We start from the raw sequence: 27,000 nt of genomic DNA on the forward strand, positions 1-27,000 counted from the left end.
TAACAATAACGTAGACCTCTGGAGATCAGGTATTAAACAGAAATCCTTATGGTGAATAGAGCTGAATAGCTTTCTTGTTCCATGTAAAACTATGACCCAAAAATTTTTTTGGGTCATTTTGTCTCCCTTTTATGGCCTTTAAATTTATCTGTCCATTCATCTGTCTGTCTGTCTGTTTGCTTGTCTGTCTGTCCATCTATCTACCTTTTGTGTCAAAAGCTCACATCCATATAGCTAAATTACATTCCTGCCCAAGATGACCAGTCCCTGGCTCATTTTATTCCCCGGGTTAAGTCTGGACACATTTTGGGATGGTAGCTGTTGATTGAAGCCGAAGCTGTGCCATGGGACATGCTGACATTCCTGCTGTACAGTTGAGTGCCAGTCTGTCCTTAGCCATGTTATGTTTATTCCAAAGGCTGCAAAAGAACTTCTAGATAACCAGCAGAATACTAGCCCAGGTTTAGATGGAGTTTGAGCACACCTTTTGTCAAATAACTGCACGGCCCTTGGGAAACAGAGAAGGAAACTTCCTGTGCCTCTGAATAAAAGAAAATAAATGATCTGTATAGTTAAGTCAGAGGTATCCATTTGTAGATCCGGTGTGGCTGTTCTCAGCCTTCAAGAAGCTGATGGAAGATCCATGCGCACTCCCAAATGGGGGAATCTTTTCATCCCTGCTGAGTCTCTCAGTGAAGCCCATTGTAGCTCATCGGTGCAGCCGATCTGAGATTTCCACCTTAAATGCCTAAAAGATATTAAACTATTTAATTTAAGAAGCCTTTTAACTGTGGCTTCAAAAAGCCAATTGTTGATCTTGGCACAGCTGCACACCGAGGCAAGGAATCTGGGTGCTGGTTAAGCTTTTTAAAATGGCTCACAAAATCCTAGTTCTTGTGCAAACTCAAGTAGCCTTATGACACGAGAATTAGTAACCAGACTACAAGTGCAAGGTAGTAATAAATGACTAGGTAATACATTATGAGTTGTCTAGAAGGACGCCAGGGAGATTATATTGCTCTTTCTTATTCAAAAGGATCTGAGGGAAAGAATTGGTAGCAAACTAATGACATTATCAGATGATAGTAAGCAGAAAAGAAGTGAAAGGCATATATAAAACTCAGTAGGAATAGAAGAAAATGAAAAGGGAAGTGCATCAGTATTTTTGGAGTTGCAAAAAACATGAACTGGATTTAACATGTTGGAAGATGCAAGTTTGGAACAGAAAACAAACCTGCTGAATTTGATGAGTGGCTGCAGTGTACAAAGTGGGACTGAGCAGCATCAAGTATCATGGTGGAGCACATCAGCTCCTTTTTGGGTGCTGCTTCATCAGCAAGGCGGCTGCAGTTTCAGGTGGTGTAGCTACATAAGAAACTTGCACACAGGGAAACTCCAGTTAAGAAACCAGAGAAATAATAGAAACAGAAGGTTGATCAATTTAAAAAGAAAATTTACAGCAGTTAATCAGCCTGAATCCCAGGTTTCTAAGAAAGTCATTTCAAGCCACCTTGACTCATTGTGTAGAGTCCAGTGAGAAGCAGTAGTTCTGGCAATACCTGTTAGAAAGTTCATGTGATGGGGGGAGATTGCGGTCCTCTGGATTTGTCAGCAGGAAGATTTCACTCACCGTGTATTTGCAGGTAAATAATTTGAAATGACTTAGAGTTTAGACTTAGAGTTTATAAGAAGTAATTAAATGAAATGAAGAAAATGGTCATTGACCTTGACTATTTTCTTTTATGGCTGCAATACTTTCAGAGACAAACTGGCCTCCTGAGGATGGAATATGTCATAGCTCATGCCACATCTAAACCTTGGTGGAACAAAGTGCTGGAAAATGCCCTTTTAAAAGATAATCCTATTCTGACAGATGGATGGAGCTGCTAGTAATAATACATTTTATTGATATGTGATCAGCTTATAGCAGATAATAGCTCTTTTTGGTTTTAATTTTTTCAGTTCCACAATTCAACATACTACATGTAGTGAAGTCAGGGAATTGTGCAGGCAGACCTGAAGACAGAATGAGGCCTCGTTGTTCTTTCCTGCTCCTCTTGTTCAGTTTGGGCACGTTCTCTCAATGTTGAGTCTTTAAATTCAATCATATTCAGACATGTCCTTCTCATCTCAAACATAAACAATTCAAGTTTGGAAGCATTAGATGCAGAAGTGAAAAGCTTATGAATCTGTTTTCAGTAATGAAAGTGCATTCAAAAGGAAATGAAGATGAGCTAAAATATCAGCATTTCAATGAAAACAAAGCAGTTCTTTTAAAAGTGTTTCAGGGCCTCTGCATCTGAAAACAGCATGACTTGGGCTCATTTATTTGTCATTTGGAAGCCTTTAAATTTGTGCTGGGCTTTTGCTGGTTTTCAATCTCCCGGAACACTCAGATCCGTTTCTTACAGGCCGTCTGTACATGTCAGCAGTAGATCAGAGGAAACAATGGTGAGTCATGGTAGGGGGAAAGGGACTGTTGACTCTGCACTTCTCTAGGGTTAATGATCCGGGGAACAGAGCTGGGGATGAAATGTGAAGTCCAAGAGGCTCCTACAGTTGATCAGCTTTACTCTGAGGTTGTTCACCTTGCTACTAAAGCTTTTACTGGAAAAGCATACTGAGTATGCTAGACTTAAGATTAAAGGAAGAAAACGAGAAAGTACAGTTACAAGTGTTTGGCAGATGCACAATTACCTTACAAATTGTATGATTTTTTTTTTTCTTTAATTGGAACACACAATTGCTTGAATTGTTGGGTTAATGTCACAGCAGAGAAGATCTAAATTTGTATGCTCTTAAGAACTTAAATCTTAAGAAGTTAATTCTTAAGCAGCTAATGTCTAAGCTTTTTAAGTTTCCTAATCAGAGTGTCTATAGATTCTGCATATAATGAAAAAAGCTGAAGCAAAAGAAAGGTCATGAACAGAAGCCATTCTATTGATCACAAAAAATTCCAGAGAATGAAGGAATTCTCTCAGTTGCTATAAGTCCCTTATCCATCAATTTACATAGCTTTTGGCTCTTAAGCAGGAATATTTTCTCAAAAAATTATTGACATGACATTTGAGCCTTGAATTTTAATATTTCACTATATCATTCCTTCAGAGTATGCTGTTGTAACTTCTCCAAATCCAATATTGCATTTTGTTTATCCATGGTGTTGACATCATGGGCAAGCCATTCCCAAGCAGTTCCCAAGTCATCTGAGGGACCACAGGTTCACCAATGGGGCAGCTCAGTGCAGAGTGTTTGTAAGTGAACTCAGAGATGGAGAGGAGAGATGCCATCCTCAAGTAGATAATGTAAACCAGGAACCTCAGTTAACCTCTTTTATGATAAATAACAGCTATCTATGAGACTACACAGTGGCATATGATGTTATCCACATGCATTGTTGGGAAATGGCTTTCAAACCACAAAACTGCTGTTAGAAAAGTATTTACAGTGAAAGGTACCAGGCTGCTCTGAAAATTGCCTCATCATTTGATGCTCAGAAGCAAACTTACAGGAACTTCTTTACATTTCTTGTAGGGTATACTTATATGAAAACAAAGTACCTCTTGATGTAAAATCATCTGTTTGTACTGTGCAATATTTAAGAAAATCCATTTAAAGTGAGGGGGTGAACCATCTGGCCTTGTGAACCTGCTGAACCCTGCCATTATTGCCATGTGCTCAGAGATGGCATTACCTCAAGTAAACTCAACCAGCTGCTACCAATTCACCCTCAGGATTTTTGGCTGTGCAACCCCCAGCCCTCCAGTTGTCTCAGCCATGCCAACACACCTCCCTTTACTGAAGCCTCATCTTGCCTTTGCTGTGCCAGATGAAATTCTCATTTCCCTGGGAGATTTTTCTTGCTGAAGTCCTCAGGGTCATGCTGATACGTGCAGTTCTGTTCTGCTGAATCTTCTTTAGTGCCAGCATCTCAAACTATTTTAAAGAAGAATGCACCACTATTTGCTGGTAAAGATAAAACACCAGTTTCCAGGGACATTCCCAGAACAAATGTTCCATGAGGCAGATAGACTCCTGTACGTAAATACATGGGTGCTTCAAGAAGCACACCTAGTTTGGGCTGCTAAAAGTTTCATTTTCTTTTTCCAAATACATATAAAGCATGTTGGAAGTACTTCATAATTAACTTTATTTGGGCAAATCTGCATGAAAAGAAGTGATGTGTCCACAAATGATCTGTGAATACATCTGCTGTAAGTGATATTTAATAAAGAGGCACTGGTCACGGTTTTGGAAAGTAAATGTAAGTGTAGATCCCTTAAATTTGGAATTGTTGCTCATTTGCTTCTGAATTTCAGGACAATTGTGGGAAATAATAATGGTTTCAAAATCTGCATCAATTTTGGTAAAAACACTGATGGCTCCAGGGCCACCCCATGGTATCTACTTCAGTGTCAATATCACAGAAACCCCAGATACTGGATCTGATACTGTAGTGCTTGATTATTATTGTTATGCACTGTAATCAATAGGAATATTGCCTGTACACAGTACTTTCTTGGCATACCCGGAATAAAGCATACTCAGAGGCTGAGAAGGACAGAAGAAAACCATCTCAGTCACGCAGCTGTAAGATATGAAAAACTGCTTTTCAGTGGGAAATAAGCTTATCCTTCTCTAATGAAATGAATAGCAATGTAAGCTGACAATTGCAGTATTTCAACCAGTACTCAGAATAGGAGATTATTCATTTGTTATAGGCAACATAATGCTCTTTAAAAAAATATCCAATCCTTCTGTTTTTATTATTAGCCTTTGCCATTGTTCTTTAAAAAGATAATTACATCCAGAGAAACAAAGATCCAGTCAAAGCATTTCGCGTGTTAAATAACACACAAACAATGCACAGGCCAATTTGTCACTTCTGTAATTGGTGCATTATATGAAGGCTAATGCTGGGTGACTTGGGCTTTGATAACATGGCCAGGTTTTGGTATAAAAATATTTTAGTTACAAAAGCAGCCGTATTTAAATGTGTAAGAACACTTTACAGTAGGTACAGTGTGAACAGTAGGTGTGAACACAGAAGTCAGTTGTGCATCACAAAAAGTGTGTTCTGGCATAAATCAGTAACTGCTTATGTGAATAAGCATTAAGGTTGGAGGATAAAGATCTTATCCTTCCTTTCAGGAAGACTTCTCCATCCTGTTTCAATCTTTCTTAAGAACTGGATAAAGCCACCTGATGGACCAAAACCAAACATGACCTTAACTCTGTCTTGCTTAATTTGCCTCCTTTCTAGCACAGGCAGCTTTCTAGATGACCCATTTTTTGAGTTTACTCTGTTGTGGCTTAGATTCTTTTTTATTTCTTTACTTTTTTTTTTTTTCCCCCCTTTACTTGCAAATTGTTTTTGCTCAGCTGTCACTTCTATTCGTTGCTTTAAATAGCGGTAAGAATCTGTAATTATACTGATGGAATAAAGGTAAGGGAAGAAGTAACAAAATGACAGGACTAATTCTCAGGAAAATTTCTGGATTAAACCAGCCTCTAGCAGAATTTCTTTCAATTTCCTATGGATAAAATGAATGCAAGTTTAAGTCAATAGATTAAGCCTCATATACAGTTTCCCTGGACATTTTCCAGGTCCAGTAGTGATGGTTCACAGCCTGAGGAGTTAGGACATTAAAGAATGGCTGTTTATGGCTTTGCTTTCTGCACTGATGTCCAGAGGTGCAGCGATGCCTGTTAGGTGCTGCTCACAGGGGCTGTGAGAAAAGAAGAGTGAGATGTTCAGCTCATCCCGTCTTGAACTGTATTTTCAGTACAATCAGCAGAGCACTTGTGACTTTTAACAAGAAGCCCAATAAACGAATCCATCCTACTGAGGTAAAATGAGCAACCGGGATCCTGGCATGTTTGATAAAGATCATGCAGTTTATTAATTTATTAGTTCATTAAGCCTAATCTGGCACACCATAGTCATCAGTGAACTGTGGTGCACTGTCTGCTTGTTTGTTGCTGACATAAACGCAGAGTTTGCATAATCTTTTCTGCAGAAACCACATATTCTGCTCACTGAATCTGCTTATAGAGTACATGTGCAACGTGTGTGTATATCCTAGCTGAGTGCAGTATTTGTTTCTGTTCCTACAACACAACAAAACTCTTTTCTCACCATGGCATCCCAGACACTGACAGTGAGTTGACTGTGGCCTGGGGGTGGATTGCAGGGGACCTCTCTCTGCCTCTGTGTGAACTGTTTGCTTGTCTGCATTGCTTCAGCCCATGCTTCACTCATCCAGAGGTGGCTGTCTAGAAATAAAAAGTACTCACGAGGAGAAATAAAACTGTTCCTTACTACTTTTAAGTATGAACTATTGTTGATAGAGGTGATCAGGTGCTGTGCTCTTGATAAAGGTGAAGAGTGGTATGTGCATATGTTTTGTGAGTGCACATTCACACAGAACAGAGTGAATTCGAACTAGAGAAAACTCTAATAGGAGGAGAAATTTGCATCTAGAGTTCATAAGGATCTTATTAGAGCCTGTATATGAAGACTACAAAAGGCAGGACATTTATAGCAATATCAATAAAAGATAGTCTCCTTCATCAGAAAAAAAAATATGTTGGCCACCAGGGGGCAATAATTTCTTCTGTTCCTCAAAAATAGAAATAATCTATTTTGAGTCAGAGTCGGTTGTTAATACAACCTCCTGACATTTGTGAGCTTTACAGTATGGATACTTTCACCTCTAAGTTCAAAACTGGCTGCTGTTTCTAGTGACTAAAAATTCTTCACTTTTGAAAGTTAACTGATGTATGTGAAACAACTTCAATCTTTTCTGCTCATTTTTTTTTGACACAGTTGTCTACAGCACAGAATTGATAGTTAGCACCTGTTCTGGCAGGTCAATTAAGATCAAATGAAAAACCTAATGGGAAAAGTAGAGAAAAAATAACTTTAAAAAATACCCTCTTGACATGCAAGGATTACAAATGTCTTTTCCTCAGGTTTCCTTAGTCATTTAAATTTACAGTGATCCATCAGTCAATCTGTCTGTCTACACAGAACCATCTAAGCTCTCTACATTTTAACTGAACAGATCCATTTTTACTAAAGAGCTATTAAAATTATTTTCATACGTGATAGCTGAATGTGAATTAATTTGAATAAGTTTTATCCCTCTTATATATTGCCCATTACGTTATTTTTTCTAACTAGATTTTGAGTTGTTATCATAGCTTTCAATTAAAATTTCAATAGGAAGAGTTAGTAGCTATTCAGGGAAAAGCTATTGAAGGATATTATTTAGGTCCTGTAAACAAATTTCATGCCAGAAGATTTAGCAGACAAGCTGCCAGAAAGCTCTGGCTTTCTTGCCACAGTGCTCCTAGAGATATCACAGAATAACTGTGGTCAGCAGACCTGAAGTCTTTTCAGTGTTTTAAAGCATTTTGAGTGAAGGCCCTCTTAGAGCATGAATGACTAATGGATTCATCCTGTACAGCGTTATTCATCACAGCCTGTTTTGCAGATTCTGAGTGGTCAGCTGTCCCATTGTGGTGACCAGGCTTCCAGAAATAAGGCCACTTGTCTGAAGTGGAGCACACATATGGATGTCATTTAAGAAAGACTCCTAGTGTTTTGGTGGAATTATGATTTGAACTATGTGGAACAGATATAAATAGCATCATTCTAGTTTCTCCAGTATGTCCTTGCTGTTTCCATTTGCTCCATCTACTAGAACCTCTACAGACAGAAGGGAGGAATGTGTCTGCAAGAGAAGGAAAGTTTAGCATCTGCTTTGGAGCAGATGCTCAGCATCATGTGCTACCCAAATTAGCTGGCCATCAGCCTCAACCTTGCTGGAGTCAGCTTCTGTCCTAATATTTGGAAGAACAATACCTTGCAGTGGGAACTCTTGCTGAGAGACCTGTGGATTTATTAATTACAAATCAAGCTGAGCTGTCACATGAGCCTTCTGTTCCCGTGTTCAAAGCCATAAAAGTTTTCACTTAGGAGGTACTGACTGCAGCTAACATACTCTGCGAGATCCTTCATTGATACTGCTCCTAGAACACATCCAGTGTTGTAGTTTGGAGAAATGGTTATTATAGAGAAGCTTAACAGATTGCTAGAAAAAAAAGGTAAAACTGCAAGCATTTAGACAAGAAGTGATTTTCAGAATTACCAGAATAGTTCTATAGTTGACATGTCAGGTTTTAAAGTCCTTGTGTGCTGAGACTTAAATCTGTACAAATCCCTACTAGGCCGTGTGCATAGCCTCAGAGCACAACGATTTAATTATATGTAGTGATTCATACATTTTCCATTCTAGAACCACCTCTGCTGCTGCAGCAGAAAGGTGATGAAGGGGGAATGAACATTATTGCAAGGGTTCTGGTAGGGAATCTCCAAATGCAGGAAAAATTGTTCTATGGCTGTAGCTATCATTCTGCTTCCATATTTATCTCCTAGCACAGTGACCCAGGAAAAGTAAGAGTGCTAAGTACCAGTGCCCTGGTGAAAGCCTTGTGCAAAGAGACGGACAGAGAACAGAGAGGGCTCTAAGTGGCAACTTGATTGACTCCTCCACGTTATGTCCTGCAGAGACTATAGCACAGCAATTTGTGAAATATCTGTTTGTCTGAAAAACTCCTCTAACCTGTATGAATCAGCCTAGTTATTTTAAAATCGTGACAGTTTCATGATGTACACTGAGAATATCCTCACAGTCAATTGATCAGTCACTTGATCAGTATTGATTTGTGCTGCCACCACCGCAGAGAAACGGGTAGCAGATGATTTGCTCAAGTGGCTGCACAAAGTGGTATTATAAACTAAGGCCACAGACACAATCCATAACAACGTATAACATTCATTAAGAGTGACCAGAAACCACAAAAATTACAGTGACTGAGCATGAAATCTCTCTCTGAGGCTTTCACAAATTAAGAGAGAAGATGGCAGAGGAATAGAAAAGGGACAGCAGAGGACTTCCTCAACCTGGCCATGACCTGGCTACCTGTCCTCTCCTCCATCTTCAAGCCTCCTGGCATGGGACCAACCATCAGCCTATGGTTCATTGCCAGTGCAACAAGTGCCAGCTTCACAGGATGAAGGGAGCTGGAAAAGAGCCAGTCTGACTGCAATTAAGATAGCTGCCAGTGCCCTTGTTTTTGTGAAGTTTTAGTGTAGTTTTTCTCCCGTAGTAACATTGTGCAAAATGGAGAAAGGTTTCCAAAAGTGCCCTACTGGATTGCACCCTACTAAAAAGACAGGTTCTCTGACACCTTCTCTCCTTTCTACACATGCTTCTGAATGGCCAGAACACTTGCCTCAAAATACAAGATGCATTTAAACCTAGCCAGACAGATTTCACAAAACTTCTTCATGCACCAGTGCCTAAATTAGTCATTCTGGAGGTGGGCTTATATTCTAGAACAAAACAAAAAAAAAAAAAAAAGCAGACTAAAAATAAATCAGTGTAAAGAAGTAGATTCAGAAAGTTAGCTGTGCATTAACAACATTCTGGATACTTAATATAAAAATCTTAAAGCTTTTCTTGAAAAAAGGAAAACAATGCAGAAGATCTTGGATGCCGCTGACAGTTTTTAATAAAAGGAAAAATGAATTAAAATCTGCTTGCAGTACCTAATGATGTGAAACAACTGATGCATGCTTATATTATCCCCACTATTATTTTGGTCTATAGGCTCATTGCATGCAACCTTTCTGGCCTCCTCTAGCAGTGAGCTTTGCTGTGTGACAGTGAGCTTTGCTGTGTCTACCGCACAGCCCTTTCCATGATTACAACAACAGTTTTTATTTTCTGTGCCTGCAATAAATGAATGAAAGGGCAATTCTGTGACTGATTTTATAATACAGAATTTCCTACTAGGCTATTATGCAATATTATACAAATCACATGGAATACACCCTTTTAATAAGTTGCTTTTGATCTTGTGATTACTATGGTCTAATGTACAAAGTGGGAAAGTGGTTTTTCCAGCGAGTTAATCTCCTTTTTGAAAGTATCAAAGGAGAGCTCTCATTAGTTCATGAGTCATAATGTTGACTATGTCTAATGAGAGAGCTCATATGAGAGAACCATAGGCTGAAACTGACAACAGTTTTGTTTTGATTGACAGTTGATTAACTTACTGCAGAATAATAACAACAAAAAATAAATAATAGTAATAATGATAAAACATATAAAAATGACTACTATATCAAAATTTGGGTACAAGCAACTATTGCTTCTCTAGACTTTTGTGAACCTTGCCTTTTTTTTGGTTAAAAATGATGAGTTATTGAGCCAAACCATGTAATGGCATTCTATAGTTTTACTAAAACTGTTCTCCAGATCTGGTAAGCAGTTTTCCTGTACCTTCCACATAACCTTCAATCCTACATGAAATATCAGTGAATCCCTTTTCAGTTCCAAGTTAGACACTTTGGTTTCCCACATCCTAGAAATGTTAGAAACATCCCATATGTTAAATCATTGATTCTTGTCTTTATTATTTCTATTATTCTTTTTAATATATTTTGAAATCTTGACATTATCAGTGAGTTAGGGAGGTCTTTTCCCACCCAGCTTTGGCAGCACCAAATTGCAAACTATTTTAATGAAGATCTGTTGTATTCATTGCATTAGTACTGAAAATAGCTTTCTTTGGAGTTTTGTAATGATCTTCAAGTGCCATTATCTTTATTTCTAATTGCAAAGATTTCTGTGTTTATAATTTCTTCCATGCATCCGTGAACCCACAACAGAAAAGAACAGCACAACATATACAAAAAAGCAAATAGGAATTTGTTCTCTAATCTAAATGGTCCATGTAAGAACAATGTGCTTTGTAATTGTGCTGAGAAAAATGACAGTCCAGAAGTGTAATGATGAATATTGATGTTACGTGCAGTATGAGAACAACTGTGGCTTTCCCTCCGAAGGTAATGCCTTCTATTTTATGATGTTGGCCCACGATGTCAGAGGTGGGGGTTGGTGGTACAGCAGTAGAGGCTGAACCTTCCCACCAGTATCCCATTAGGTGTTGTTGCTGTGTGACAGATGGCAGCGGAGGGGCAGTCTGACAAAATGGCGTCTGACATGGAAGCGTGTATGAAGGAAAGATGTGTCATTGAATTCCTCCATGTGGAAAAAATTGCACCCATTGACATTCATTGACACTTGCTGAATGTTTATGGAGACCAAAGAGCAGATATGAGCACAGTGGGGGATGGGTGTGCATTACAGCAGTGGTGACAGTGACAGTGGATCACCTTCAGTGGTGCTGATTTTTACGAGTGCAGCATGCAGGCTCTTGTTCATTGCTGGTGAAAATGCACAGCTGATGGTGACTGTGCTGAAAATGAGTGTTTTGTAGTTGAGACTTTGCTCTGTCAAATACTGTTATTGTGCTTTTGGTATCTGTTGTATTCTCCATGGAAATAAATAGAAAACATTACTTTCAGAGCATCCTACATGCTAAGTATGTGTTTCACTGCAGGTATGTTCCAATGGAATACATACTTGAGACAATGCAGGAACTTTTAGACCAAGCAGAAGTTTATTTAGAGAATTACTCACACAGGTTGGAGGGCTGGATTGCTATCAGAAGGGTGAAGGAAGTTCATATCTTTGAATTCTGGTTTAGGCAGGGTTCAGGAGAGCAGCATATGAGTCTAAACTGTGATATTCCAGGCTATCAGCATGTACCTAAATTTTCAAACTTGTGTGCGGAATGTGTCAAATATATTGAGCAGTAAACTAAAATGGAATCACTTTGATAGGAAAATCTTCAGCATGCTTAGTGTTTTGGAACTGAATACTCCCTCTTTGTTCACTTTTTCTGCAGTGCCAAAAAGACACTATTAATGTTGCTATAACGCTTTTTTATGCCATACTGACTTGAAGAGGTAAGCAATCCACAACAGGGGAAATCAATACTGTAGCTTGAAGATTGCTATTTGTCTTTTAGCCTTAAAGAAGTGTTTTGTGCATAAAACATGGCTACATTTTTGGCTACAGCAGCATGCTTGAAATGTGATGGATCTGCTTAAGGAGATCAATGTTTTCTGAATACCCATACAGCATATTTATCTTTGTGCTATGAGCTCCTTATTCTGTGCCATAGTAAATATGGTCACTTCCAACTTCTTGCTTTTTCACTCTTACATAGCATCTGTAGGGACTGAAAAAAATCCTTCAGGGGATGCAGTTGCCTTAAGAGGACAGAGAGAATAAATGAATTAATGAGGAAGAGGGAAACTGAAGTGCTCTTGTCTGTTGTGAGTATCTAATTTAAGATTTCTATCAGATAGTACAAAGAATGTGAAAAAAGAAACAAAATTTCAGTACCAGTGTAACTTCAGGATCTCTCAGTCAGGCACAGCCTCAAATTACATATGTATGACTGCACATTTGTAATCACATATGCAAATCCTTACGGATAGATTGGTTGATGGGAACTGATTTGCCTAACTGCGTTATGATTATTTCTCAGCAGCTCTATCACACATAAATCCCTTACTTCTGGCAGTCATTTGTCACTGTGACCTAATCAAAGCAAAAATATTTGCAGTAACAGTGATTATGGAAATTTCTAATTTTATAATCATTGGCACCCAGACAGCCGTTGGTTTCCAGTTCTAATTTTCCTTGGTTCAAGACAGTGAGGAGCAGGGCTCAGCCCACTGATGGGCTGAGCAGTGATGAAAGCCTGGCTTAGGGCACCCTTAGAGAGAGAGCAGGTTTTGTCAAGAGAGTCCTCATCTCTCAGAAGTGTTTTAGCAAAAGCATTTTGCCAAAGGCAATCTGCTTAGCAGGAGGTTTGTCTTGGGAGACATTCCCTGGAAGCATTTTCCCTTGCAGGGTCTTGTCTGTAGAAATGTTCCCTGAGGCTCTTCCCCAAGCATGAGGACTTATCTGTCATAATCTTAATGTTTTAACAACAGTCTTTTTTAATTATTATTTTTTCATATATACATATGTACATGTGTGTAACAGATTAACTGTAGTCTTACACTGGTGCAATATATGTCACAAATAGATTTCTCCAGCTTTCTCTAAAATTTAAGATCTTCAGATCTGTGCTAGCTACAAAAATGGCCACTTCAGCTTCTCACTTCTTCCATTTAGAGCCAAACTGCCGCCACCTTCTCACACTCCAGATTGCATATACAGAACCAGAATTGTTACACCCTCAGTGCACACGCACACATAGCACTCATTTCTGCTGACAGCAATTACACTTACAGCCCGAGCAGGAAGGTACCATTCTACATTTAGTTCTCTCAGTCAGCGGTATAAAGACTGAATTCTCATTTTGGGCTTCCTGTTTTCTCTTGATCTTCTGGGTGAAATGCTCTACTGTATTTTGCAGTCTGTAAAAACTCATCTGTCACCTTTTAGTGAGTATGGAAAACATCTTTGCCTTGTTTTTAGCATATGCCGCTTTGCAGACAATGTGTATGGATGTGATGGAAATTACTAATACTTGCAAGTGAAATGTGCACCTGCCAGATTTCCTTTCTGACTGGGTTTACAGCAGCTTACTCTGCTGATTTCAACAAACTCTTTGCTTACATTGCTACAAATGGAGAATTAAGTAAAAGAGTTTGGAGTAGGAAATAGAGCATCTCCTCTGCGGTTTCTGAACTGCCTGCAATATCTCCCAGGGCCTAATCTTTGAGGTATTTAAATATGTAGAGTCAGAGAGACAACTCCGTGCTCAGCATTAGGTACACAGGAAAGGACTTGGCTGGAATAGAGTCCTGAGGGTTTTTCCTCCAGCCCTCAAAGCAGTTAGCTGTAGATAATACTCTAATTTAGGAGACAAAATGCCTTCAAAAGTAAGGTAATTCTCTTTTTCAGTGTACTGCATGGCAGTTATGTTTTAGGCAGCTGCATCTTTTCATTGGTACGCAGTATTTACCATCCTCTTTCCCAAGATTCCCTTGCCCTATTTTCAGAAGTTTGCCTTGAAGTACTACTGATTTTCTTTGGCCTTGAATATTATGCATTATAAATATGATTTGCTTAGAAGTTTGTAATGCCTTTTTATCAGCGGTTGGTATGACTGTGCAGCTGTTTGGCAATTACATACTATGGAGCTGAACAGAAACTTTAAGACATGAAGCATTTCTAGGGAAGTTTGATAATTGAAAAAAACCTGACCTAAAAGTGAAATCTCAAATACTGGAAAAAAGGAAAAAGACTTTTCTCTGCAAATGCTATGATGTTTTTGAATGTCAATGCATTTGAAGGAATATCCACCAGGAGATCACTGTTCTTAGCACCATTTTATCTCGTATTTCCTCCGGTAGCAAAAATTAATTTTAAATGTCATCTGTTTAATTGTTTGTTATGCCTAATTAAAACTGGTAATTTATTTGATTTATTTGTAGCCTACTTAGTGCATTGCTTTCTTTAAAAAATTACAGGAATTTGATTTGTAATTACAAAGATTGGGTATTTCCTAAAATATCTTTTTCACAGTGTTTTTACCCTGGACAAAAATAATGCCATTTTGGTAATGGGGAGTTCTATCATTCTTGAAAGATGGATCACAGACAAAGGGAGTTTTGTATCTTAATGACAAATTATTCTCACTCTACAGATGGTAAACATGAGATCAAGAAAATGCACTTTCTTACCTTCAGGAAGATTTAGCAGCCTGTGCCCTTGCTTATTTTCCTAGTGACTTAGCCAGAGCTTATGTTGTGGACTGGGGCATGCAGCACAAATGGAGGTGCATTGGGCTGGGGAGGCCAGAACTAAAGTGCATTCCCTGAAGCAGTAGGTGTAAAGGCTCATGCAAAATAAATCTGAAGCAGTGTATTCTGGGAGAAGGAGTAGGTGCTTATAAAAATTAATAAAAAATTCCAAGATCTGTTTAGTAATATGGTATTTAAGAAAAAGAAATTGGTTAGATAAGATGAGCATTTTTCACAGTGAACATTTTCAAAATAATGTGGAAAGGGCAAAAATGCAGAGGTTTTTCATCTTTCTTTGCTGATGCAAAACTGACCTTTTTAGCTGGCTGTTTTGTGTGCCAAAAATTACTTCTGGACAAATACTTAAGCAGCATATTGCTAAAATATTCAAATTTGTAGATGGTGAAAGCTGTCAATCTCAGTAAGGTTCTGCTCTCCTAGTGGTCTTTAGAGTTGTGGTGACCCTCATGTGAGAATGCTGTGACTCTGAAAATTGACCCTCAGCAGGGAGAGGGGCACGCTTGCCTAATCTTATTTAGTGCTCATATTGTGAGATCAAAATCAGGGTGCATGAAGAAGCCAAAAAATTCTTTGGCATCTTGCTAGTGAGGGGCAATTACATCCACCAGAGCTGCTGCAGTGTGGAGTGGAGTCCTCTACTGACAGGAATCATAGAATCATTGAATGGCCTGGGTTGAAAAGGACCACAGTGATCATCTAGTTTCAACACCCTGCTATGTGGAGGGCAGCAGACCAGGCTGCCCCAGAGCCACATCCAGCATGGCCTTGAATGCCTGCAGGGATGGGGCATCCACAACCTCCTTGGGCAACCTGTTCCAGTGCATTACCACCCTCTGTGTGAAAAACTTCCTCCTAATATCTAACCTAATATCTAACCTAATAGCTAACCTAAACTTCCCCTGTCTCAGTTTAAAACCAGTCCTCCTTGTCCTATCACTATCCACCCTTGTAAACAGCTGTTTCCCTTCCTGTTTATATGCCTCACAGGCGCCGAGTAGAGGGGGACAATCACCTCCCTCTCCCTGCTGACCACCTCTTTTTTAATGCAGCCCAGAACACAGTTGGCCTTTCAAGCTGCAAGCGCACGCTGCTGGCTCTTGTCCAGTTTCTCATCCACCAAGACTCCCAAGTCCTTCTCCGCAAGGATGTTCTTCAGGACATCTTCCCCCAGTTTGTATAAATACCTGGGATTGCCCCAGCCCACATGCAGCACCCTAAACTTGGCCTTACTGAACCTCATTGGGTTTTCATGGGCCCACTTCTCCAGCCTGTCCAGGTCCCTCTGGATGGCTTCCCTTCCTTCCAGTGTATTGACTGAGGAACTGGACCACAGTTCTTGCTGTGGTCCATTACTACACTCTTAAGTGCATGAGTTTGTGTGCACTTTTTAAGAACTCATGGGAGCTCATTACTTGGTGAATGCAAATTCCCCTTTTTGTTGCGGAATGCTATGCTTGCACAGACAACTGAAAGTTTATTTACTACGAAATATTTCAACTATGTTTGCTTTTTAAGGCTTGGCAATATCTTGTCAATCTTCTTTATCATTTTAATGATTTACTGAAAGAGATTTAATATAACTATTTTTTTTCCCCATGGGGCATCTTACAGAAAGTAACGCCAACACCCCATTGTGCAGCTGCAATTCCTGAGGTAGCAACAACATCTTTATAGGTTTATGTTCTTATCTGTTTGCACTGACTGTGTTATATTTACTTTCCTTTCTCAGGACTTAGAGAAGGACTAAAATTAGATCAGATGATGCCTACTTTCATTTAAATTCTAAATGTAAACATGAATTGAAACAAATATTTGCTGGCTTTTTGTAAACAGTAAGATATTTGAATATTTTTGAGTCCATAGCTTTAATCTAAGCTCCCTCTACAGTCACTAGAGATAAACAGGTCTCCAGTAGAGGCTTATCAGTCCATTTAGGTGTGAATTGTTCACTGGAAGGACCGGTCTCTCTTTATTGACTATAGAGAACAGTAGGGCAAATAAATTCAAAGCTCAGTTCTGTCTGTAGGATGACACGAACCAGCCTATTGCTTAAAGCAGCGTCAGCCATGAGATCAGCCCAAATGGCTTTTACCCACTTGCATCCTGAAGAGCCCTGGTGTCTGAGAGGGACTCTCTGGATGGCACATTACAGTGTCTGACTTTTTTTTTATGGTGAAAAAGTTTATCTTCATATCAGTCTGAATCACATTTCAAATTTTGCCTGCTGTCTTACACCATGTCACCATGCACAGCTGTGGAGAGTCCAGCCCCATCTTCTAACTCTGGAGGGCAGCTCTTTGGCTTCCCTGAAGCCATCTCTCCTTAAGGCAAAGCAGATCCTGTTCCCTCAGCTTCTCCTTGCAGGGCAGGAGCTCCGAGCCCCCAACCATCAAGTGGTTGCACATGGTCTGGTTTATCTGTGTTGTTCTTGTACTCATCACTGAACTCATCTACCACAATTGATTTTCATCTTTAAATCATTTCACTAAACTCAGAAACAAAACACTGCTAGTAAAGAAAGCATTGATTGTCTCTACCTTACCTGTTTTGGCTGTTACTAAATCACCCATGCCATCCAGCATGCTAATTCAGCATGTTGCTATGAATGTACTAGCATGAGCTTTTTTTGCTTGTTTTTAACATATTTTCCAGTTTCTACTCCAGGTAACCTTTGGCTTTTCTAACACTGTTCCAACGTGATGAAGTAATGATTTTAAATTCCGTATTTGTCCTTCTTCCTGTACATTACCTCTTACTGTTGCCTCTGTGCTGAAAGTCCCCTGGTTAGTCAAGCCAATTTTCAGGTATTTTTGCTAGTCTTCCTGAATATTAGGAAGAACTGCTCTTAATAGAATGTGGTCCTGAAAGATTTGCCAGCTTCCTCTAACTGCTTTAATTGTTAAAGCTGCCATAGGATCACACCTGGCATTTTCCGAAGTAAGTTGAAGTCTACTGTTCAGAAATTTCAGGTCTTTACTTTGCTATCTAACACTAAATATCAAGAAGTAAAGCCCAGCACAGCTTTCCAGTTTATATTCAGCATGAAATACCTTTAACTTATATAAGACCTAATTTTTCTACTTTTTTTAGTTAATGGATCACACCATTATTTTGTTTATATAAGGGAATAAGTTTTTTTTTTATTATTGAAAGACACTAATATCTTAGGCAATCAAATCACCTCTTGATCCTTATTTGTTGAATTCATTCTTATCTCAGTTGCAAGGCACCAACATTAGGAAGCAGCTGTACGAACAGGTGACTCATGCAAGCAGGTGGAAATTATCTGAAATATAGGAAGGTTTCCTGAAGCAGATATAATTAAGCATTAGAGGAGAGAGAGTGTTTAGAGAGCTGCTAGAGGTATAATCTGTTTGAGGTAGAAGGAGGAAAAAGAAAAACCAAAGCACAAAAACCTTAGGTTTATATTTTGTTATTGTTAGAGTTAACAGTAAAAGTCAAAGCTTAGGGAGTGAGTAAGTTTTGACTCTGTAGAGCATCTGCTGGCTAATCAAAGCAGATATTCTAGACTTTACTTTCCAACTGTTCTTTAGATTGAATGTTTACAGTCAATAAAAAGATAATATATTTTTCTTGCTCTGAGAAGGATTTTGGTATTTAACTGGCTGCTTTTTGCATCCTAAATGGAGTAAATTAACTCACTTTCAGTACACATCGAGAATTTATTATTAACTGTTAGGCTTGAACAAGTTGATTTTTTTTTCTTAGATTTTACTTCTGTAGCAGGTAGGAGCTGAAATGAGATTCTTCTCACACTGCATCAATTTCCACATCTTATCTCAAGCGCTTTTTATTTCTTGAGAATATGTAGGCATGTATATAGAAGCTTTAAAAAAAAAAAGTGTGTGAGAAGATCACATTTTTGATAATCTGTTTGATTCTTCAGCTGTTGTTTTCAGGTGAAGTTCCACGTCTATGAAAAGCTTTCTTAACTTAATAAGGACTTGGTTAATGAATATACTGAGTTTGGGACTTCAAGTCTCATATTTTCTGAGAAGTCATAGTAAGGAATAAAATAAACGTGCATTAGTTTTGTTTTATAGTTTTAAGGACGTAATAAGGAGAAGCTGATGCTCTCCTGACATGAGAGCCTGATTGTTGTTGTTCTAGAAGCTTCTTTTGTAGAGCTGAGATTTCCAAAGTCTGTGCAGAAATGTTAGTGTGACTATCCAGTAATTTTCCACACAGGGAGGCTTCTAGCTGGCACTTTCTGTGCTGTGTGACCTGTGTGCATCCAAACTATGAAATGAAGATCTGAAAGGGATTTGGCAAAGAGGATTTTTTTCTGTTTGCTTCTTTGTTTTTAGGAAAAAAAATGAGAAAACGCAATTAGTAACAACAGTAGTTTATGCTTTGAAGTGAGCGCTCCCAGTATGGGAAGAGATGGGAGTGGAGGCAGTATTCCACCTGAATTGTACAAGTGTGGAGGAGCTTTTCATTCTTGAAGTGCCAAGAAACGTGTGGAGCCCTTGTCTCTGCTATAGGAAGGTGAGCTGTTCCTGCCTGCTGCGGTGTGACAGCTGTGCTCTGCGTCCTGAAAGCCTGAACGGAGCTGAGGAGTCCCACTATGCCCGTTGTCCCTTCCATCCCTGCTTGGGACCTCAAGTCTGTGGGTGGGAGTATAATGGATTTTCCTTCTCTGCTGTTTAGAGGATGCTAAAGCAAGGAAGCCTCTGGGAGAGGGGGCAGAGGCTAATAATCTTCCCTGGTGTTTCCTAATGATGATGATATAAGCTCTTTGGGAGAGTGCTTTTTGTCTTGAGAACTCCATTTCTAGCTGTTTTTCTCCATCTGTTGTCCTGTTAGGCTAAGCACTGAAGATGAGGATGTGTTTCTGCAGCTAATTGCCCATGTGATACCAAGGTCCTGCTCTGCTGTGGGCTGCAAGGCGCTGCAGGCACTGGAGACTCCAAACCTTAGGCTTTGATGCATCAGTCAGTGCGAAGAGCAAGCTGGCCTTGTTAAGGTGCCTTCGCTTTGATACCATAAACAACAGAGACTCGGGGGCTGCTGGCCACCAAGGCAGGCACTGATTATTTAGTTCTGGTTTATGTTTTCTGTATGTGAAGCAGTATAATTGAAATCATTATTTTTTTTTAGTCTGACTGTTGTGACATCTGTGAATATAAAGGCATTTTTTTAATCTCTCGAGTAAAATATTGTTAATTGCTGGCTCAGACAGATTAAGTGAGTAGAAAGGATAATGTGCAGGGAACTATACTCAGAAATAACAGATAAGACCCTGATTGGTATACAAATGTATAGTAAACTTAATTGTATGGGGTATTGCGTCTAGCATAATTTTTTCATCATAATGGAATGAAACCACGCTTCTTTAGAAATCAGATAAAGAAAAATTGAACAGCTCATTTTAGAAACTTCTGCATAATACTCTCAGACCCCTTAATTGTTCTCATAAATGCAGAGAGTTATATTTGGACTACCTAGCCCAGATAAAATAAGACCTCACACAACCCTCTTATGTGCCGAAAGTGGCACTCAGACATCACAGTCTGTGATCTGTGAAGATGTTCTTGGATCTGTGAAACTTCTGGTGTCTAATTTTGGTCAGTAAATTTCCCTTAGTGTTTACAGTTCTTCAACTGCGTTAACCCACAAGGGCTGCCTCCATGGAAGTTAGCTTATTGCCAAAATGTTTGGCAAGTAATATTACATTCAGTGTTAAATAAGTTCCTCAAGAAGTAAAGACCAGATCCTGGGACCTGTGATGCACAAGCCCTGCACAAAAGTATGTCACAGTGAAGAGCGATGGTACAAAATGTGGCTTCAGGGCAACTAGCATTTTGGAAGGGGAAATTAAAAAGGGGGGGGTGAGGAGGGATGTGGATGGGGGAAGAAAGCAGATAGAGGTGATAATATTGTTCTTTTCTCCATATATGTTTTGAAAGAGAAGTGTAAACCAGTCTTATATACAGAGGTGGCTATAGGCTATTAAGTGCTGTCTTGGTTCCAACCTGGATATGATTTGGACACATCTTGAATCATGGAATCATTTGAGTTGGAAGGGATCCTTAAAGATCATCTAGTCCAACTCCCCTGCAATCAACAGCAGCACCTACAGCTAGGTCAGGCTGCTTAGAACCTGATCCAACCTGAACTTGAATGCCTGAGGGTAGGGGGCATCCACAACATCTCTGGGCAACCTATTCTAGTGCTTCACTGCTGTTATTGTTGGGGGGGGGAAAAAAGCCCTTCTTCCTTATATTCAATTTAAGACTCCTCTCTTTCAGTTTGAAACTCTTCAGTGTGGGGGGGGTCTGGATGAGGGCCATGAGCATGATCAGAGGGCAGGAGCACCTCCCCTATAAAGACAGACTGAGGGAGCTGGGCTTGTTCAGCCTGAAGAAAAGGCTGTGAGGACACCTCATTGCAGCCCTCCAGTATTTAAAAGGTGTTTATAAGCAGGAGGGGACTCAACTTTTTACAGGTGTAGGCAGTGATAGGACAAGGGGGGAATGGTTTTGAGTTTCCCAAGGAGGGAAGGTTTATATTGGATGTCTGGGGAAGTTCTTTACAGAGAGAGTGGTGAGGTGCTGGAACAGGTTGTCCAGAGAAACTGTGGTTGCTCTGTTTCTGAGGTTTTTAAGAGCAGGTTGGATGGGGCCTTGGGCAACCTGGTCTAGTACCGGGTTTGGAGGTTGGTGGCCCTACCTGTTGCAGGGGGGCCTGGAACTTGGTGATCCTTGGGGTCCTTTCCAAGCTAAGCCATTCTATGAAACCATTTCCTGTTCGTTGTGTCCCTGTCACCACAGACCCTGCTAAAGAGTCCATTCCCTTCTTTCTTACAGCTCTCCTTTAGATACTGAAAGGCCACTCTGAAGTCTCCCCAGAGCCTTCTCTTCTTCAGGCTGAACAAGATCTCTCAGCCTGTCTTTGTAGGGGAGGTGATCCATCCCTTGGATCATTTTTGGCCTCTGCTTGGTATTTCCTACTGGCTAGTTCAGGAAGTATGTAAATCCCATTTCAAAATGCTCAACTTCACCATATCCTGCATAGGCAGCCCTAGTGCAACACAGAGACCACAAATTCTATTCCAATAATAGAATTTGTTGGTCGAAGTTGTCTGCAATCTGTGAAGGAGAAGATAGACTTAAGACATCAAAAGCAAATGTTTTCAAAGTTCTCTGTTTTTTTTTTTCTTAATATTGTTTTTACTTTTATTTTTTAAGGAAATGTAGACAACATTGATACTCTACAAAAAAATATGTTGATTCTTTCAGTTGGTTTTATACCGAATTATTCAGTGCCTAGGAATGGATAGGTGACACCGATATGCAGAAATACTTCTGTGAACCACTTTCAATAAATAGATGGAAATGGAATTGTATCAGGTTCAGCGCAGGCTGGTGTTCCCACACCACTTGTCATCAGGAGCATCCACTCAGACTTTTGATGTCTCCAATGTTTATTCAATACTCTTGACACTTTTAAATCTAGTTTAGTGTAATTTTGCTTTTTATGGGGTCTTTTAACATATGCAGCAACAGACTGAAGGAGGACAATTTCAAAATAAAAGATGTTCACTCATCAAAAGCTACTCTAGTATTCAGAAGTAGTACAAGGTACCCTAGTTCCTAATACAAATTGTCTGTGCACAGTATATGGAAGATTTCCAAAGACTACTGATCAGAACATCAATATACTGCATGTAGTGGCTGTGCACTGAACAGTCTGGTAAACACGGAGTTATCTTGGATATCTGTAATTGAATTGAATTCTTAAAAGCAAATGTTTTGCATCTATAAAAAAAAAAAAGTTCAGAATTCTAAGTCTCCCGGAATTCCCAGTACTTAGCTGGAGTAGCAGTGGTTGACTTTATCTAAATGAAGATGCTGAATTATGTGTAATAGTTTGTAGGTTGCTCTGGGCATTTTCACTGCCCCTTTAGGAAAAAGCAAACATTTGTCTGGAATGTCTGGAAGGGGTGAAGTCCCCTTCCCTGCCCACTGAAGCACTCTGTAGTTGTGTGGATAACAGGCGTGAACATGGGTGGAGGAGCTCCTGAGCCCCTTCTCTGAGCAGCAGAAAGCAGTTGCCAGTGATCTCTCCCTCTGACTACTGGCATCCTGACAGAATTATCTTCTGTTTCTGGGAATGCTGAAATGGGAAAAAAAATGAGCGGTAGAGCTTTTCTGGCTTATTGAAAGCTCCTCATGCTTCCTTAATTTAGCATCCTGTGGAGCTGCTGAAGGATGTTGTTCGTGGTGGGACCAGACTTACAGGATCAAGCTAACTGAGGAGAACTTTTAAGAACCTTCAAAAGGGCTTATATATCATCTGCATTTGGGTTTAGAGATATTGGAGAGTCATGCTAGGGAAGAAATCTCCATCACACTAACCAGGAAGGCTAAGACTAGCACTCATACAAGGCTGTATGGTGTTGATAACAGTAAACTGATTTATACTTAAATTGCAATGAATAAAAATAGGAAAAAGGAGAATTTACAGGAATGATATGAAATGCTCATCCAACATAAGCTGTTTTCCTGCACCAAGTATTGCTTTTGCTGACTTTGTGGGTGTTTTCTCAATATAAATGGAGAGAAAAAATGTATATTATGGGGAATGAAACCTAACTTAGTAGACTAGAGTGAGTAGTGACTCTCTAGGATATGTCGTAGAAGAAGAGTTCCCTTTTGTTCTTTCTGCTGGTCCAGGTGGAAATATCTTTGAACCATCAGCTGCCAAAAGGAAGAAGCAGAGCTGCAGCTGAGAAGCCTAGATCAGCTGGTCAAAGTTGTGGTTGAAAAGAGAGGAGGGAGTGAGATGAGTTAGGGAAGGCCAGTAGTGAAGGCAAATGGCTGTCTGGAAATAGGTCATAGAATCACAAAGGATGGAAAAGACCTACAAGATCATCCAGTCCAACCATCCACCTATCACCAATAGTTCTCACTGAACCGTGTCCCTCAACACAATGTCTAAATGTTCCCTGAACACCTCCAGGGTTGGTGACTCCACCACCTCCCTGGGCAGCCCATTCCAGTGCCTGACCACTCATTCAGGAAAGTAGTATTTCCTAACATCCAACCTGAATCCCCCGTGGTGCAAATTGAGGCCATTCCCTCTAGTCCTGTCACTACTTACACAAGAGAAGAGGCTGACTCCCAGCTCACTACCAGCTCCTTTCAGGAAGTTGTAGACGGTGATAAAGTCTCCCCCAAGCCTCCTCTTCTCCACACTAAATAATCCCAGCTCCCTCAGTCACTCCTCATATGGCCTGCACTCCAGACTCCTCACCAGCTTCATTGCCCTTCTCTGAACACATTCCAGAGCCTCAATGTCTTTCTTATAGTGAGGGGCCCAAAATTGAACACAGTACTCGAGATGCGGCCTCAGCATGCTGAGTAAAGAGGGACAATTGCTTTCCTGCTCCTGCTGGCAACACCGTTTCTGATGCAAGCCAGGATGCCATTGGCTGTCTTGGCCACCTGGGCACACTGCTGGCTCATGTTCAGCTGAGCAGTCAATACCCCCAGGTCCATTTCCTCTACACAGACTTCCAGCCACTCTGCCCCAAGCCTGCAACATTGCATGGGGTTGCTGTGGCCAAAGTGCAGGGGACCTGACACTTCATGCAGAAGAAAATGTAGAAAAGGTAATAGGAGGAAAATGTAAGTTGTTGAAATATCTGAAGAAAGAAAGCACAACCTATAGGAAGCATGAGGAAAAAGCTATCAGGGAAAATTATTTACTTATCTATCTGTCTGTCTTCATAAGGAATGTATGTTGGTCGATCTGAAAGTAATGCCTTCTACTTATTTCCATGAAAAATACAACAGATAGCAAGAGCAAAAGAACACTATCTAATAGAGCAAAATCCCAGCACTGTTTTTCAACCCAGTTACTACTATTAGTATGCATTTTTGCTAGTGATGAAATAGAGCCTGCATGCTGTATCTATATGCAAGTGTCTTTTTAAGTTTTGAATTTTCAGTGCTGTCCTATTCTTTGTGAGATTTTGCTAGTGACTGCTGGCAGAGTCAAAACAAATGATGAACAAGGTTGTGCTTGTACCTCTGATATGCCGGATCATGGGCACAACCTCTTGCTGCTTGATTTATTTGTTTGCTTTATGATTTTAATGTTGTGCCTTTCTTATGCATATGACAATATTTATGAAATACTGGTATGTTTGAAAACTGATTGTTTTCTGTTCGCTACCATCTATTATTATGGTTATATTATGGAGACTATTTGTGTGCTTTCTATTTTTTGGTGTAGGCTGCATTTCTTGATAGTTCTTGATCTCATTACCTTGTTAGGCTCTAAGCACAGTTTGTGCTGCTCTGACTTCTTGTCTGTGGAGGAGTCTCCAAAACACCAGTCACTCTGTAAAGACCTTGCAGATTGTCTGCAAAATGCTTCAGTGACAATGTGAGCTATCTCCAAAGACCATTTAATGTGTTCACATCCACTATTTAGTACTACAAAGCTGGGATTTTCAAAATGGTCACAGAAGACCAACACACTGGCAACCAGTTTGACCTTCAGGGATTCCAGTTTCTGACACTGCTAGACACAAAGAAACAAAGCAGTAGGTCATTCCTGTTATTTGAAACAAGTTTGGCCACATAATGAATTTATGTCAGCATCTTCTTGGCTTTGTGTTGTTCCCTCTCACCCTATGTCACTTCTTCATTGCCAGTGCACTTGACTTGGTATTGAGTTTAAATATTGGGACTGTCACAACTTTCTAAAATTCTGTAGGGTCTGTTGTGGAGAATCTGCAAACCTGAGGCAGCATGGTCCTACTTTGTGTGCTCTTACTGGGTTTGCCTGGATTTTGATCTCTCTGCTTGCCCTTATGCTTTTGATGACATAATCTATGGATCAATACAGCGATAAACCTCAGTGTTTAAGTCAGAGATCAGAATAAAAATCTGGTAATGATGGAACAGAAGAGACATGGCCATATGTTGTTCAGGAGCCATGTGGAGGAGGATGCCTTTTGTACTCGGCCACCCTATTTTTAAATGTAGTACATTTTGAATAGGAAGGAAGGATATCAGTCCTGTGAGCCTCAGAGCTTAGTTCACAGATGACTCCCAATCTTTTGATTGGAAAAGTTTTGCATTTTTCTTCAATTTTTCTACCAGTAGCAAAGGGACTTAGCACCATACCGTGGTAATGTGAAATACATTTAATTCTTTGGAAATGGCTGAGAATGCAGATTCACATTTTCTTGTAGCTTTTAAGGTTAAAAACACAATGTAAATCTGCTGCTTACCAATGCTGATTATTTTTTAGAAAAGTAGAAAAATCATCTGAAATCAAAATAAAAATAAAAAAAAGCTGACATTTCTCTTTTCCAAGTCTGTAATATATGGATCTAAAACTATGTTTTATAATCCTATATGAACTGGCTATACTCCAGAAGGAATCCCTAGCTGTGGTGAATCACAGGGATTCCCTTAATGTGCTCTGATATGATGAGGTGTCCAAGGCATTAGTGCAGGGCAGGCAGATTACAGGGAATCTGGACTTTCTGGAGGAACAGCTGAAGTGTTGCATGCCCTAAAACACATGAAGGATTTGCAGATATGTCTGGGCAGCTGAGCACTTTCTACATATATTGATGTTCTCCACAGCTGTGGAAAATGCTGTAAACAGTACAAAACTCACTTTCTCTCCCCACGTTATTTTTTCAGATATTTGTATCTGATGATAGTAAGCTGACAGCATGGGTAACAGAAGGATAGCACTACTGCTCAGCCAGTGTTCATACCACTGGGTACTGGTCTTGCAGTGTTGAAGAGTGAATGTAAAAACCAGAACTGTCCATTAAGCAGAGCACCCATCTTGCATCTTGCTGAGAGCACTTCCTCCATAGTGATGTTCTCTATAATCAGGAAAAACTCCTGTGACAACTGCATGTCCTCATGGGTGAGTGAAGATGGCTGCTGTGCTCTCTGTAGTTCTAATTAGTAAATGAATATGAAGAAAACCTGATTCAGACAGCCTTAACCTTAACCTTACAAGATAATTGTATTGCTGCTGAATAATAATAATAATAATAATTAATAATAATAATAATAATAATAGTAAACGTCTTTATTAGTTTGGACCAAAAATAATGCACATCTTTATGAATTTCCTCAAACTCATCAGAAGAGGCTACAGTTGCTGCCAGCACTGTAGCGACAGAGCCTAGTGAGAAAAATGGAAATAAAAAAGCTTTAAAATATCAGAGTTCACACTTTGCTCAGTAGAGATTGACACAAGTTTAACATATTGATACACACAATTAAGTG

The 27,000-nt window shown here is 39.7% G+C and overlaps 1 protein-coding gene and 1 long non-coding RNA gene across 9 annotated transcripts in view; both read left to right on the forward strand.

Annotated features, from left to right (window-relative positions):
• The window catches only part of GRM8 (glutamate metabotropic receptor 8), a 329,240-nt gene that overhangs the window by 33,963 nt on the left and 268,277 nt on the right, over positions 1-27,000 (forward strand). The gene's annotated exons all lie outside the window — the stretch shown is intronic.
• On the forward strand, positions 18,058-20,247 carry LOC125692534 (uncharacterized). Its single transcript, XR_007376741.1, has 3 exons — positions 18,058-18,627; positions 19,036-19,216; positions 19,535-20,247. It is a non-coding gene; the product is annotated as an uncharacterized LOC125692534 (long non-coding RNA).

Source organism: Lagopus muta, chromosome 1 (assembly GCF_023343835.1).
Source record: "Lagopus muta isolate bLagMut1 chromosome 1, bLagMut1 primary, whole genome shotgun sequence".
Classification (NCBI taxonomy): Eukaryota; Metazoa; Chordata; class Aves; order Galliformes; family Phasianidae; genus Lagopus; species Lagopus muta.